General features: G+C 32.6%; 1 long non-coding RNA gene across 1 annotated transcript; it reads left to right on the forward strand.

Moving 5' to 3' along the window:
- Positions 1-11,801: 11,801 nt before the first annotated feature.
- Positions 11,802-16,286, forward strand: LOC112127851. Its single transcript, XR_002910753.1, has 2 exons — positions 11,802-11,999; positions 15,944-16,286. It is a non-coding gene; the product is annotated as an uncharacterized LOC112127851 (long non-coding RNA).
- The last annotated feature ends 247 nt before the right edge of the window (positions 16,287-16,533 follow it).

Raw genomic sequence — 16,533 nt, forward strand, 5'->3', positions numbered from 1 at the left:
TAAATGGACATTTAAAGAAGATTGGCACATGCAGATTCTGCAAAGGAGCAGAGGAAACACCAACCCACCTAGTAACAAACTGTGGCGCTTCACTTGCTCGCAGAAGAAAGTAGTAAACCGTAAAAGAAATTCAACCACCGCAACCGGGCCTACTAATCCAATTCCTTCATGAATTTTGACTCACCATTGTGGTATAAGCGGGGGATACAAGAGTTCTTAAAGGCGCAGTATAAAATACACCCTATCTACAACTGCCTCCTCTCGCTTTCAGATGCATCATCTAAAACTGGATTATAGACGTAAATTCTGACGTGGCATGACAGTATGGCGGAGTACCTGCATAGATTCTCCTTCATAAACTACTTGCTCATGCAGTGAAGCGCCACCTCAAATTCTGAGCCATCTAGATACTAGGGTGCGAAAGTGTCCAATCCGCCATATTTCCTTTGGCGCAGCGTGGGCACTCAAGGTATATGATGACCTCCGGCAAAGAACGAGTTTATGAGACCGGAGATCCTGCCGTGTTTTGTGAAGTTAGTGAATACTAGTTTAATTTTTCTTAACAATTAAAAACTGTTTATTTACGTGTTGAAAAGTGAAATTTTAGTGTTATGTACTTGATTTTGACTACTTTTGATTTATTATTCATGTCCATATTGTCTTTTTTATTAAATTATTAATGGGCATCATATATAGGGTGTTCGGGTACTCGTGTTACAAACTTTGCCAGTAGATTCTACATTCGAAATGGAACCAACAAGTCCTAATTAACTATGGTCCGAATCTCAACAGTTTCGGAGTTATTCTACTTTTTCTAAATTTTTAAGATTTCACGACCTTGCTTCAATAAACAATGGTAATTCCAAAACGAATAGGTTTTAGACAAATCCGTTGATACCATTGAAAACTTCGTGAAATAAACGTTTTAGTACCAGTACTCTGAAAAATTATTTTTAGTTCAAAGTTGAAAAACTTACTGTGGTGATTCCTAACTACTATTTCGAAACCTAGAGAACAACAAATTTCAGAAAAAGTACGCCATTTAATCCTTTTTAATGGTGCAATTGCTTTTTTAATTACTTTTTTCAAAGATGAAGGAATTGATGAAGGAAAAGAAAAAACCGTGGTTGAAGGATTAAAAAACGTTTAATAAATTCATTCAAAATTCCCTTAAGTTTTTTTTCCACCTTACCAATCCTTCAGCCACGGTTTTTTCCTCCATCAATTTCTAAATTTTTTAAAAAGTAGTTAAAAAAGCAATTACACCACTAAAAAGGATATAAAATGGAGTACTTTTTCTGAAATTTGCTGGCCTTTAGGTTTGGAAATAATAGGTTAGAATCACCATAATATGTTTTTCAACTTTGAAAAAAAAAATTCAAAGTTCTTGCTACTAAAACACTGATTTCCCGAAGATTTACAAGTTTAGTATTGATTACATCTTATTGGAAATTTAACTTAGTTTTTAATGGTATCAACGGATTTATCAAAAATCTTTTAGTTTTGGAGTTATCATTGTTTATTTGAAGGAAGGTCGTGAAATCTTAAAAAATCAGAAAAACTGAAATAACTCCGAAACAGTTGAGATTCGAACCATAGTTAATTAGGACTTTTCGGTTCCATTTTGAATGTAGAATCTACTGGCAAAGTTTGTAACACGAGTAGCTGAACACCCTGTATGTAATGTAAGGAATGGAGCATATATTCAAATAAACTCTCTGGCGTTTTCACCACAAATTGTTTGTAAGTATTAAATCAAACACCCACTTGGGCTAGATGGTAATTTCAACCTCAACCTCTCAAGAGTACAAATTTTCCACATTTTATCCGTTTTGATGTGATATTAGACAAAGAGAGGCCACAGCCTTCTCCAAGTTACTACATCTCTTAATACAGAACGTGTTGACAATAAGCTGTTTTCTGTCATAATTTACTGAAATTCGGATTCTCTCTAATTTAATTAAACCGCCTTATCTTATAAAAACATTTGGTTATGGAGATATGGGGATCTTTATTTTCCTGTTTGCCCAAGAGCGCCGTATTTTCCGAGATAATGGGGAAGAAAACAAGGTGACCAAATCGAATATTTTAATTATCTTCTTTTCAAACGCAACTTCAGACATGAGGCCTAGGCGTTGTTAACAGCATTGTGCAAGAGAAAACGAAGGCTGAACAATATCTTTTGTATTCCACCTGACATTGAACTGTTTTATTCCTTTTTCCTGGGTCATCGCGTCAACAAACGACAAGACTTGAAATTTGTTTTTTTCTCTTTGTTCTAAACTCTTTTATAAACAAGAGCCGCCATACGACGGTACATGACCAACGTCTGACTTGAATATTTAACACGGTCAACTAACTCCGGCATGGACCGGTTGGCGTGGCTGACGAACCATTGCGAAAAAACACATCAAAAATGCGCTAACGGTCGTTAAAACTTTTGTCTTCTTAAATTATATTTGGAACCGCCAGCTCCTGTTCCTGCCCATTTGCATCTCGACGTGATTGAGATTCGAAAAAGGCTAAAAATAGCGTGATTTGCATTGCGACCACCTCTTTTCCTTCTTTCTGGTTGCTAAATTTTACTCTCTTCTGATTAAAGAAGGTGATTACCGTAGAAAGTCGACGGAAATTTTATATTTACGTTTAAAATTGTTGATTGGAATACGCCTATTGTAATTTTGAAAACCGTCCTACTGAGCCGGCGTGTACTGTCATTTTCTTCAGTAGATAAAAGGCTCATTTTCTTCTTCTTCTTTACAACGGTGAGCATATCTTACCACTCTCTTTGTATTTCTTCAATTTAAATTTTAAAATTAGAAATGATTTAATACAGGTTAATTTAACTTTTTCAGTACTTAAATGCTCATCACTCATCAAAAAATACTCTTTGGGTTAAAAATTTCTATGTGACTTTTTCTTTTTATTGAGGGATGTTATGTAATAATTGTGAACGGAGCTTTTCTCTTGAATTCAAAAGCCTCCCTCGCAGAAAACAAGGCAAAAATAAGCTAAAGCATTTTGTGAATGGAAAACAACCTAATTTCAACAAATAAGGCCAGGAGAAAATGTCTGCATGTATTACAACCTCAAAAGTTTGAATGCATTTGGAGAGTTTTATAGTAGATTGTTATAAATAAATAAAAAAAAAATTATTGCCGCAAAATATAAAGTAAATGCCTACGTCAACTAAACTACATAATTTATAAATATTGGTTACACAACTCCTCCACAGTGTTCTGCAATAATTTTTTTTTTTTACAAACGACGCTTAAATGAAGGTGTGTTATCACAAATAAATTATCGAAAATTTATACAACATATTTCTACTATTAATTCGAGTACTTGGGGCGTCGGCCGCAACTGTTGACACGGCGCTCACCACTGTAAGGTAAAGGTCCCGGGTTCGAATCCAGTGGCCCTGCATTCAAACTAGACAAACTTACAAATGGGCTTTTTTTCAAAAACACCGGCACCCCCGAAGGGTGAAATAACCTCTGCTGGTGCGAACTCTCGTACAACCACAAAAAAAAAATATATATATATCGAGTGCTTTTAATTGTGTAGTGGGAATCGTTAGCCCTTTTAATTTTACATCCAAGATGCATCTGTTTATGCTTATCCACAAAATTTGCTAAGGAGAGAATATATATGGCATGGGTCAGGATTCTAAATCTTTTTAAAAAACTCTCTCTAAGTGGCAGTGAAAACAACCCCCTCATTGAACTAGAAAATCTGCTAAACCTACCCAAATGAATTTTTTTACGAGGTTTCGAAACAGCAGAATTTAGAACATCCGGGTGCCGGTATTAAAAAAAGTAAGTATGTCGGGTTTGAAGCAGGACCGCTGGATACTTAATAGGTACTTACAAATGGGCTTTTTTTTCAAAAACACCGGCACCCTGAAGATCTATATGACCTCTGTTGTTGCAAACCCTCGTTTAAAAAAAAAAGCTCCCAAAAGCAGTATGTGAAAAAAGAACTGTAGCGATATTAAGACTTTCTATTTTATTTTTGCGATCAACATTTCAAGACTTTTAGGATAAACACAAAATTTATTTAAAGAAAAAAATTATTTCAAAATGGTACGTATTGCACAAATTATGTTAACCGTCTTAAATGGGAATGTTGCGTATGTGCCTTAAATCTTATTTTTAATGCTTCCTTTCTTAATCTAAACTGTTCCCTACTTTCTGATTCTTTTAATTCAAAAATTAATTTTTGTTTAGATTTTCTATTTCACTGTTCTGCGATCAACTTAGGGCGAATTTTGTAAGAATGGCGGTGGTTTAGCTCACACAGACACTCACTCATTCTTTGTTCATTATGAATTAAGTTTATATAATTCATATAAAATATACAGGGTGATTCACTAGTCGCACACCAAAGTTGGTCAGTATGAACCATGGTCCGATTCTCAACCCTTTCACAGATATTCGACTCTTTTTCCAACTATCTACGTCATAAATCTACTCGTAGCACTGGACTATTCATTGAAAGGGAAATGGAGAGAAGCAATGAAAAGCGCGTTAAATTAATCCTTTAAAAAGGCACCCTTCTACAACTTCCAATTTTATTTTTTTATTAAAAAGTACTGAATTTTTCCAAAACTGCTAAATTTAAAATTTGTAAAAAAACTAAATTTGCAAAATCATTGCCACCGTAGAGCAAATTGCATAATAACATTTTATTTTAGTAAGCTTTCTTGCAATATATCCTTTTCTTTAATTGCATCGAACCAAAATGCTGAAATTTTATGTTAAATCATAAAAACGTGGTGGCGGTTTGAAAAAGGGGGATAGGGTTAATCCAAGTAATTCGGTTTATTGTCCTGAGCAAAATTTATTTCCCCACTTTAACCTAATAAAACAGCACAAAAGAAATATAAATGAAACCAAACACATAAAAATGAGACAGTAAACATACCAAACAACTAAAGAAGAAAAATGGGACAAAATGTAAACTAAACAGGCAAAAGAAACAGAAAGAACAACACTTTCGAAATTGTAAAACCCAACTTTACAATAGACTCACGGACTGGAGCGTTGGGTTAAGCCAAGCATACCAATATCCGTCGCATACGAACTGCTTAATCCATAAAAGATAAATGAAACCAACACATAAAAATGTGACAGTAAACATACCAAACAACTAAAGAAGAAAAATTGGACAAAATGTAAACTAAACAGGCAAAAGAAACAGAAAGAACAACACTATCGAAATTGTAAAGCCCAACATTACAATAGACTTAAGGACTGGAGCGTTGGGTTAAACCAAGCATACCAATATCCGTCGCATACGAACTGCTCAATCCATAAAAGATAAATGAAACCAAACACAAAAAATGAGACAGTAAACATACCAAACAACTAAAGAAGAAAAATTGGGCAAAATGTGAACTAAACAGGCAAAAGAAACAGGAAGAGCAACACTACCGAAATTGTAAAACCAACTTTACAATGGACGTACGGACTGGAGCGTTGGGTTAAGCCAAGCATACCAATATCCGTCGCATACTTCTGTTCAATCCAAGATATTCTCCATAAAAATTCGTGATGCTTCATTTTATGTGTCTGACGACACAACCGACACAGATCTAAACATTCCTTTTGTCCAAGTTGTAATCCGGACTAATTGACTCAAGCTCCCCTCGCCCACTGAAGACGCGGTGGCTGCGAGATCTTTCCAGTGAAATGATTAACACTAGCCTCCTTTTAATAGAAAACAAATTATTGACTCATTTGAGTACTGCCAATGGTAGCTTCTCCTCTCTTGTCTTGATTGCGTACATATTAATATATCATCGTCACTGTTTACCTAATTAAAGGTAGTTGTAATGAACTGTGTATTTTTTTAAATGACAAAGTAGCTCGTATCAAAACATATCAGTTGAAATACCTTTTTACTTCCCCAGCAGACATTTACGCCAATTGTCAACTTTGCACAGTTTGGCTAAAGTAAAACTTTCAAGGATTTCACACCAAACAAAAGAAAAGGTGACAGTATAATCCAAACTAATTACTTAAAATTTATTTTTCTGTTCACTACTATCTTTGTATCGTATTACGCAACGATTGTTAACTATAACCCGGGCTATTCAGCTACAATTGTTCTGGTTAAAAACACATTAATAATTTTAGATGAGAGATTCTTCACACCATTTCTATTTTCTAGTGAAAAAACGTATTTCACCTTTTCCACTTTCAAATAAGTCGCACACATAGGAAATAAGATGAAATATGATTTCCTTAATGCTCTCCGGTCTATGTGATCTATATTATGAAAAGAAACCATAATTCAAAGGTCTTACGATAATTTATGATATACGGGTTTAAATAGATGGCCATTTTTCACTCCGAACAACTTTTACGAACTTAAAATGCCTTCATATACGACAAAAGTAAGAATGATCCTATCGTTTGTTCGTTTTCATAGGTTATAAGAAAAAATTAATAGTTTTAAAAAAATTATGTTTATGCATACAGTTTTAATGGGTCTGGATTAAACATTCAGATTTATTAATTAAATAAAAAAAATTGTTTTTCCCCTTCGCAGTCGAACATATTTCAAGCGATGAAATTTTACGGATTTTACTCCATCATCAATTTTTATAGCGCGATCTCGGATGCTGGGGTATAACATAAAAGCCAATAAAAAATTCATCAACACTCTGATTACGTAAAAACAAAACTAGATTATTTTTGTTCTAAATGTATTTACCGGTACGTCGTGATTATATTAATTTCATCGGAACACATTCCCTCTATTGATTTATTAATTTATGATGTTAGTTCTGCTGTTTGATTATTAAGTTTTATACGAATTACATATCATCATATATTCTGAAAATAAAGTTTTCATGCGATTAAAAAACATAGGAATTCCAAAAATACATTATGTCTGTTAATAAGAATAATCAGATAAACTGTGTTAATAGTGCTAAAACGTTTTGCATGAAAATATGAACTTTTCGGAAATAATTGAGCACTCGACAATAGCATGGTCTGGGATCTGCTAACCACTGTGCTATTTTCTTAGGCCTTGGTTTGCTTATCACTTTACAAATGTAGGCTATGGACGTAGGATAACCGATTTTAATAAAACTTTTTTGCTGTATTAGGTTTAAAAAAGTTTAAACACATTTGCTTACCAATGGGCCCTAGGAGCCAAGAGAGAATATTTTGAATGATTTAAAAAGTAAGTTTTTAATGTGGTTTTCTGAATTTGTTCCATACGTATTTTAATGTAATTATAATAATATATCAGTCAATTATGTACGGTAAGAAAAAAATATGCCGGATTTTATTAAATGTGGTTGTACATATAAAAAGTTTCAAAAACCGAAAGCCACATCCACTAAAATGGACAAACAAATGTTTTCTTGAATAAATTTAAAAAAAAATTAAAATTCCAAAACTAATGTAATTCCTATTATACCGGAAAGTCCAACTTGGTTGTTGGTGGCGAGATTTCAAACCATTGTACAACTTTTTCTCATTGTTCTCAATTAAAAATCCCTGGCCTATGTCGGGATTCGATCCCAGAAGCGCAAGCCTGGCAAAAACGAGGCGGATACCAAAAAAACTTTTGAACATCTGACAACCAGTAGTAGAGAGAATCAACGTTAATTGACTTACGTTATAACCATAACATACCGCCCACCAAATTTGACCCATGATATTAAAAGATAATACATTAATATACTAAATTATTCTTCTTAATATAAGTACGAACTTATCATGAAAAGACAAACAACTAATTACATTTTTTAAGACTTTTAGGAAAAGAACTAACTGCAATTTTTAGACGATTTGTCGGAAAGTTTCTTCTTACGATAGGGCTGTGGTTACGTGAGTTTTTTTATTTCATATTCGAATACGATATCTTGTGTTTTCTTTTTTTATTTTATCGCATTTTTTCTTACTTGCGCAACTTTTATAGTACAATAATTTTGAGTCTTATTGTAAATATTCTTCCATTCCATTCTTATATTCCAGTTTAACGTTTCCTCGTTTATTCAAAATATGACGCTTTAACCACTTAGCCACCACGGTCCTCTTGAAATACTTTTAAAAACGGCTTAAAGCTCTTGTACATGTACTTTTATAGCAATTAAGAACATAGCATTTTGGGGGTTCCACTGAAAGATGTATAACTCATTTAAATTTCATCCAAATTACAGGAGCTAGAAAACTCTAATCTTTTATTTTAGACTATGCGGACTATGTTTAGATTTTATGTGATCATAAGAGAAAAAATATGGTTCAAATGAACAAATACTTTTTAAACGTTTTATCGCATATCTACGGTTTTAATGTATTTAAGGAGGCCAAATGTGCGCCTTATTGGTTTCCATAGAGTTGCAAAAATTTATAAAGTTTTTTGGAAAAAAAATCGGAGGCATTTGTAACGAAAAAAATTAAAAAATGTTATGGTTAAAGTATTGTATACATTTAAATATATAATGGAATACATAATTTCAAATGCAACGTACCCAGTAGGTTAAGGTATGTTTTTTTGGAAGAAACGAAGTTGATATTAGTGTTGGAAAACTAAACAAAAATATTTTTTCTCAATTTTTGTGCCTTCCAAACGTCATTTTTGGGCCAACTTTAAAGGAAACGTCTTTTGGGTTTCGTAAATTTTTTATACATTTAAACTTATCTTATCTTACCTGAAAAAACACAAATCGAATGTTAAATTACAACCTTGAAATGCATGCACAATGAAAGCAGAAAATCAAATTTTTAAAAAATTATTCAGATTATTCAGAAATCGTGAGATGCGGTCTGATGTGATGTAGGTTTCAGAAAAACATTTTCTTTATCGTGCCAACGTTTCGATCTTTATTGAGATCATCTTCAGGGCTTGGGATTTACTAACATTGTTTAAATTTGACAAATACATGTAGGATGTGGAAAAAAAGTGAATTTATACAATGTAAAATATATTTTTTATATTCAAAGTATTTCTACTCACTCAAAATATTTGTTTTCTGTGTAATTGTGCCATTCTTGCGTGTCGTGTTGAGAGTGCCAGTGAGTGAGTAGAAATACTTTGAGTGAATATAAAAAATATATTTTGCTTTGTATAAATTCACTTTTTTTCCACATCCTACATGTATTGTTAAATTTAAACAATGTCTGTAAATCCCAGGCTCTGAAGATGATCTCAATAAAGATCGAAACGTTGCACGATAAAGAAAATGTTTTTCTGAAACCTTCATCACACCAGACCGCATCTCACGATTTATGAATAATCTTCGACTAACGGTCACTAATCACATTTTTTTAAAATATTGAAATTATTCAAAATATGTTTTTTCCGGATAGGTCCTACTGACAAGAACGCTCATACACGTGTCTAATATTGTTTGACCTAGTATCTACAAAAAAGGTTTAATTAAAATCGTTGATCCTACGACTCCTCCTTAATTCACGGGTCGTTTAAGTTCTAAAAAGAATTTAAAAAAAGGAAAGGACTAGTTGAAAAGAGAAGGATTAAAAAGGATGAAATTCAATTTCATCAAACGATTTTCATCAAGGATGTTTAACCCAACTCAACGACACAATAACACATTTAACATGATATAATGGTTGCGTGAATGCCCTAATTTTTAAAGAAAGATATTAAAACAATAATTGGAAGGATGAATGCATAATTGGATACTTTCTCCTTTAGTAATATATTTCCTGTAGTAGTACTTATTTACTATTTTTTTAAATCACAGATTTTTGTATTTTTCAATAAATATTAACAGTTTCTAAATATTGTGAAGTTAGAGAATATTATGCAGGTTTTTAAATTAATTATCTTCTTAATAATTTAGATAGCAACAATATCATGTTTGTTTTGTCTGACAGTACAATTTATAAAATATTAAAATCATTGTTATTAATTGAATATTAAATTATTGGGGGCGTCGGTGGCCGCAACGTTTTAGGCGTTGACACGGCGCTCGTCACTGTAAGGGAAAGGTCCCGGGTTCGAATCCAGCGGCCCTGCATTCGAACCTGACATACTTACAAATGGGATTTTTTTCAAAAACATCGGCGCCCCGAGGGTTGATATGACCTCTGCTGTTGCGAATCCTCGTCAAAAAAAAAATATATTAGCTATTTTGAACAATCGAATACAATCCGATTAAATATTCTGACTAAACATCTGCCCCATTCTTGTATTAGCAAGAGCACGTAAAGAATTTGAATGAATAGAAATTAAGGGGAATTTATTTTTAACATGGAGAATTCCATAATTGGTATATTTTGAATGATTATAATTGAATCGTTATTTCCTGCTAATGAGACCATTATTATAATTATCTTCATGTAGGTTCTTTACGAGAAACAAGGCCACGCGCCAGCTGGTTCTATCCTTGCTGAGTTACTTCCAAAAAACGCGAAGAAATGTCGTTTTTTTTAGAAAAATTTCAACAATAAACGTTATTTTGACTAGTCTGTTTTAACACCAGTTGTATCTTCCTTTTCTGACAAGGTTTAAAAATATCGAATGTATAATTTTGTAAGTACAATCATGGATTAGCTTGAAACGATTTTTTAAAAAATGAATTTTTTTCATTAAAGTATTAACATTTAATGTGGAAATGTGTGGTGATTAGTGACCGTTAGTCGATAATTATTCAGAAATCGTGAGATGCGGTCCAGTGTGATGTAGGTTTCAGAAAAACATTTTCTTTATCGTGCCAACGTTTCGATCTTTATTGAGATCGTCTTCAGGACAAATACATATAGGATGTGGAAAAAAGTGGATTTATACAATGCAAAATATATTTTTTATATACAATCAACATAAATACAATACAATAAACATAAAACAGAAATATCTCACTGGCACTCTCAACACGACACGCAAGAATAGCACAATTACACAGAAGACAAACACTTTTTTTCCAATTTTAAAGGAAATGTCTTTTGGGTTTTGTAAATTTTTTATGCATTTAGACTTATCTTATCTTACGTGAAAAAACACAAATCGAATGTTAAATTACAACCTTGAAATGCATGCACAATGAAAGCAGAAAACCAAATTTTTAAAAAATTATTCAGAAATTGAATATTTTTTATATTCAAAGTATTTCTACTTTAGTATAGTAGAAGTAAAGTACGGGTAGAAATTCTTTGATTGAATATAAAAAATATATTTTGCATTGTATAAATTCACTTTTCCACATCGTAAATGTATTTGTTAAATGTAAACAATGTTTGAAAATCCCAGGCCCTGAAGATGATCTCAATAAAGATCGAAACGTTGGCACGATAAAGAAAATGTTTTTCTGAAACCTACATCACACCAGACCGCATCTCACGATTTCTGAATAATCTGAATAATTTTTTAAAAATTTGGTTTTCTGCTTTCATTGTGCATTCATTTCCAGGTTGTAATTTAACATTCGATTTGTGTTTTGTCACGTAAGATAAGATAAGTTTAAATGTGTAAAAAAGTTTAAAAAAACCAAATGACATCTCTTTTAAAGTTGGCCCAAAAATGACGTTTGACAAGCACAAAAATTGATTTCTGAATAATTATTGACTTTTAATTTGAATTTAAATTACTACGTCATATTAGCTGATTACTGATCTGCACATACATGTACATACACGAGTGTACAGAGTTGAGTTTATCATTTCTCATATGATCTCTGCTGTTGAGAACTTTCGTAAAAAAATATAAAGGACCTAGTTTACTAGAAAAACATTTGGTTTTTAGATATTTTTCGGTTATTGATAATCTTTGATAGTTTTTAATATATTTTTATTGCTATCTACATAAAATATGCTGAAAAATGATATATTCACATAGCAAGTAGCACGCCGAAATAAAAATATTAAATAAGGGAAAATGTCAACTTTCAGAATTTCTTTTGGCAAGAAGTGGGGAATATGCGTCCGATATTTTGGAATGTCAAATCAACAAAAAAAGTCTTATCCAAATCTGTGACTCAACAACCTGGTTTTCCCCATGTGAGACTGAGTTGAAAGGTAATTAAAATTTGTGTGTATTGAAAACCGGATAGGAAATTCCACAAATTGGAGATTCAACTGAATCAAACAATTGAGATCTTTAGTCATTCATTAATACTCAGAAAATGTAACGGGAAGAAAATCTCAGAAAATCGTTATAAGCGAATCAAAGGACTTTTGTCGTTTCTAAATATATTGCTATTTACGGATTATCGCTGTATCGGGCATCGTTAAATACGAACAAAATTACTGCACGTGATATAGAAAACCAAACAAAACGTCTTTATTCCCGAAATATTGTTTATTCCGTATAGCTATAAGCGAATTCCAGTTTTTTTTACTGTGTAGTTATAAAAGCTCCTTATGAAGCTCACAGTCACAATGAAGCTCAAGGGTCACAATTTGCAATTATGAAAAAAAAAATCGATGATTCGACCTATGAGGCAGTCTAGTACATTTCGTTAGTGTTGTGAAATCGTGGTCACTGGAATTCAGTTTTCCTCGTTGGAAAAAAAAACTAAAACAAGCCGGAGAGCAGCACCTGACCTTCTACAGTCTGCATCCTTCGTTCCAGTCCAAAAGGATTTCGAACCGGACCCTAATCCTCTTCTTGTTATGAACAATGAACAGTGTTTAACGTTTCCGGCCGTTAAAATTTGGCCAAAGTAATTAACTTTAAGCAGAAATCATGATTAATTGTGGTAGGGGGCTATTGGAAAAGTTACGCCACGTCCTTGCTGACTCTCGTTGATTGCTTGCTTTCAACTCCTGCGGAAAACAACATAATTACAATTCCAATGAGCCATCTCGGAAGAAAGAAAACCCATTAAACTACAATTTTAAAAAAAGTTTAAGCGAAACTCAATGATCATTCGAATCAAAACATTCATTTTTTTGTACAAGGGTTCGCAACAGCAGAGGTATATCAACCCGCGGGGTGTGGGTGTTTAAAAAAAACATTTGTAAGTATGTCGGGTTCGAATACTAGGCCACTTTACTGTAAAGCTTACTTACCCAATGCAACGCTACCCAATGCTACCCGACGCCTTGTCAAGTTTTGGTAGGGTGTGCGCATCTATGCAACGTCAAGAGCACAGCGTGTATCAAAATAATCAGTATCACAATCGCAACGCCTCTTTTGTTCATAATGCACTATTTTGATCAAAACCTTGTAATAAACTGTTAGTTACATTTTATGAGCACAACCATGTAATAAATTGTTCATTAAACTTAATTGTTTTAAATAAAGTTATTCCGGTGTTTTCATAAATTTTCTTCCTAACCATTAAATAATTTTTATAAAAAATCGTGAATTTTTGATCTCGTATAATTTGGTTTACATTAAAATAAGAATGTTGTAATTAATATAACGACAAAATTACATATACATAATTTGAAATAAACTACAAAAAATATGAGTGTCTTTTTCTGACGCTACTCGACGAAAACGGTGTAATTTTATGAGCAAAACCATGAAATAAATTGTTAGTTAAATTTTATGAGCAAAACCGTGTAATAAATTGTTAGTTAAATTCATTATATCAAAAAATGGTATTCCGGTTTTTAATCAATTTTCTACCAAACCATTAAAATTAATTTTTTTTAATAAATAAAACCTAATGAATTTTTGATCTCGGTTAATTTGGTTTATATTAAAATAAGTATGTTGTAATTAATATAACGACAATAATGAATTTTTGATCTCGGTTAATTTGGTTTATGTTAAAATAAGTATGTTGTAATTAATATAACGACAATAATACATGTAGTTATTCAGATATCGTGAGATGCGGTCGGGTGTGATGTGGGTTTCAGAAAAACATTTTCTTTATCGTGCCAACGTTTCGATCTTTTATTGAGATCATCTTCAGGGCCTGGGATTTACAAACAATGTTTACATTTAACAAATACATTTAGGATGTGGAAAAGTGAATTTATACAATGCAAAATATATTTTGTATTCAAACAAAGTATTTCTACTCACTCTAAGTGTTTGTCTTCTGTGTAACTGTGCCATCTTTGGGTGTCGTGTTGAGAAAAAATCTCACTGGCACTCTCAACACGACACGCAAGAATGGCACAATCCCACAGAAGACAAACACTTTGAGTGAGTAGAAATACTTTGATTGAATATAAAAAATATATACATACATTGTATAAATTCACTTTTTTCCACATCCTACATGTATTTGTTAAATGTAAACAATGTTTGTAAATCCCAGGCCCTGAAGATGATCTTAATAAAGATCGAAACGTTGGCACGATAAAGAAAATGTTTTTCTGAAACCCGCATCACACCCGACCGCATCTCACGATATCTGAATAACTATCGATTAACGGTCACTAATCTCTACACATAATACATGTAGTTTGAATAAAAATATGAGTTTTTAAATTATTTATTTAAAAATATTCCGATTCTTTTGTATTCGACTGTACTCGATGCTACCCGACGAAAATCTTGACAGTGGGGATCGCAGAGCGTAGAGTAGGGTAGCGTTGCATAGCATTGGACAGATGTGCACGGGGGTAATACAATCTTATGGAAAATTGAACTTTAGATTTGGGTCGGGTAGAATCAGGTAGCGTCGCATATCGTTGCATCGGGTGTGTTCCCGGCTTAAGAGATGAATATCGCATCAACGCTGTTGCGGCCACCGGCCTCCTTTTCATTATTATTATTATTATTTTATGGAACAAATAGCTGAAGTCAAATGGCATTTTTATTTCTGAAATTTTTTGTTTAAATATAAGAGGTGAGAAACTTCTTAATTGGGGGCGTCGCGTCGGTAATGGCAACGGTCTTAGCGCTGACTCGGCGACCCATCAGCAAACCTCGAGGGTCACCTTTGCTATTACGAACCCCCGTAAAAAAATTTCCACAAACACATCTGAAACATCATTATTTCATAACTGGCGCGCTATTTTATTTTATATAATAATCCTTATAATCTACCTAAGACGACAGGCGGCCGGTTCACTTTTCCATTAAAGGTTATGTCGTGAATAAACGGATATCACAGAACAAACGATAATTTGACAGGCGGGAGAAAATAAATGTACAGAAACGAAATCACGCCCGTGTTGAGTGATTGATAAAACTAAAGCTTGAAAGAGACATTTTAAATATATATATATATATTTTACCTTTTACCCGCGCCTTCGTTCACTCGGGACTAAGTTTTAATGTACCTTTCTAATGCGATGCAGAGTGCTAGTGTGGCTTTCTAATATAATGCCTCGTTTCTCAAATTCGTCTCTTTAGTTCATTTCGGTCTATGGAAAAAATTGTCTATATGATCCTCTTAGGGATGAAATTTCAAAAAATCCTTTCTTAGCTGCTATCCATGTCATTATAGAAATGCGCTGTTGAAATTTCAGCCCTTTAGATCCAGCGGCTTGGTCTGTGCGTTGTTGTCTGGCAGTCATTCACCGTACTATTTTATAGTTTTTATATAGTTGTTTTCGTGTTTGTTATCATTTCTTATATTATTATTTTGAGTATTGCAATTGTATTTACTCTAGTTGGTTGTATTTATGCTTAAATATTAAATCAGATGGAAGAATAATCACTAAAATGAACATCTCTGAGGGGCATAAAAGATATATAAAGCTAATTAACCCTGAAACAGCTTCATTATATTTAAGTGTAAACGTGAATAATACAGCTGTAAATTCGGCTAAACTTCACTCAGAAAAACTGGGATTGGCAATAAAATAAGAATACCAGCGAAGAAGATGGAGAGAAAATGGTACTGGAAGAAAAGAAAAAAAGGTATTAGATAAAAAGAAAATCCTTTTTATTTAAAACCAAGGAAAGTAATTTTGAGAAAAATGCGTCGTCTAGACAAGATCATCAGGTTCACTCCAAAACCCTGCTAATTTTAATTGATTCCCTCATACTAATACACGCCAGGTTTTTAAATCTCATCTGTTCAAATAAGGTTTCTTATGTTTTTTAGACAAATAAATGTTTGGAGGAGATAGCTTAATTAAAGATGAGAGACAAGCATTGTGATGTTTTGGACAATTCGATCCCAAAATGGTACAGAGATTGTTAGAGAATCGTATCTACTGAAAGACACTGGGACATTTGCTGGAAGTGATCAAACGAATAAACGAAGAGGACAAAAAGCGATTGTGAGAGGAATATAACAACGAAGATATAAAAACATTTCCAACCAACGAACAAATCGAAAAATATATGTATATACGAAATGTTATTGTGTATTTGCTTGATTAAGTGTTCATAAAAAATTATTTATTGTTGAATTTTTAAAACTAAAAATTTCGTATGGAAATTTATTTTTATTTGTATTTTTGTTTTACTAATAACCATCCTAAACTACTTTAGATCCTTTTTATGCCATAATGAAAGCCTTTACTTCCTGAATAATTTTATCTTATCACATTATCTGTTAAAATAAAATGTCCCGCATCACAACTAAAAGAAAAGGTTTTAGATAAAAATTTTAATTAGATTTTTTAAAATTGGGTTCTTTTTAATCACATCACGTCTTAAATGTAATACAAAAACAAAATCATTTAAAAT

Source organism: Cimex lectularius, unplaced genomic scaffold (assembly GCF_000648675.2).
Source record: "Cimex lectularius strain Harlan isolate CLEC.00 unplaced genomic scaffold, Clec_2.1 scaffold321, whole genome shotgun sequence".
In the NCBI taxonomy this organism is placed as follows: domain Eukaryota; kingdom Metazoa; phylum Arthropoda; class Insecta; order Hemiptera; family Cimicidae; genus Cimex; species Cimex lectularius.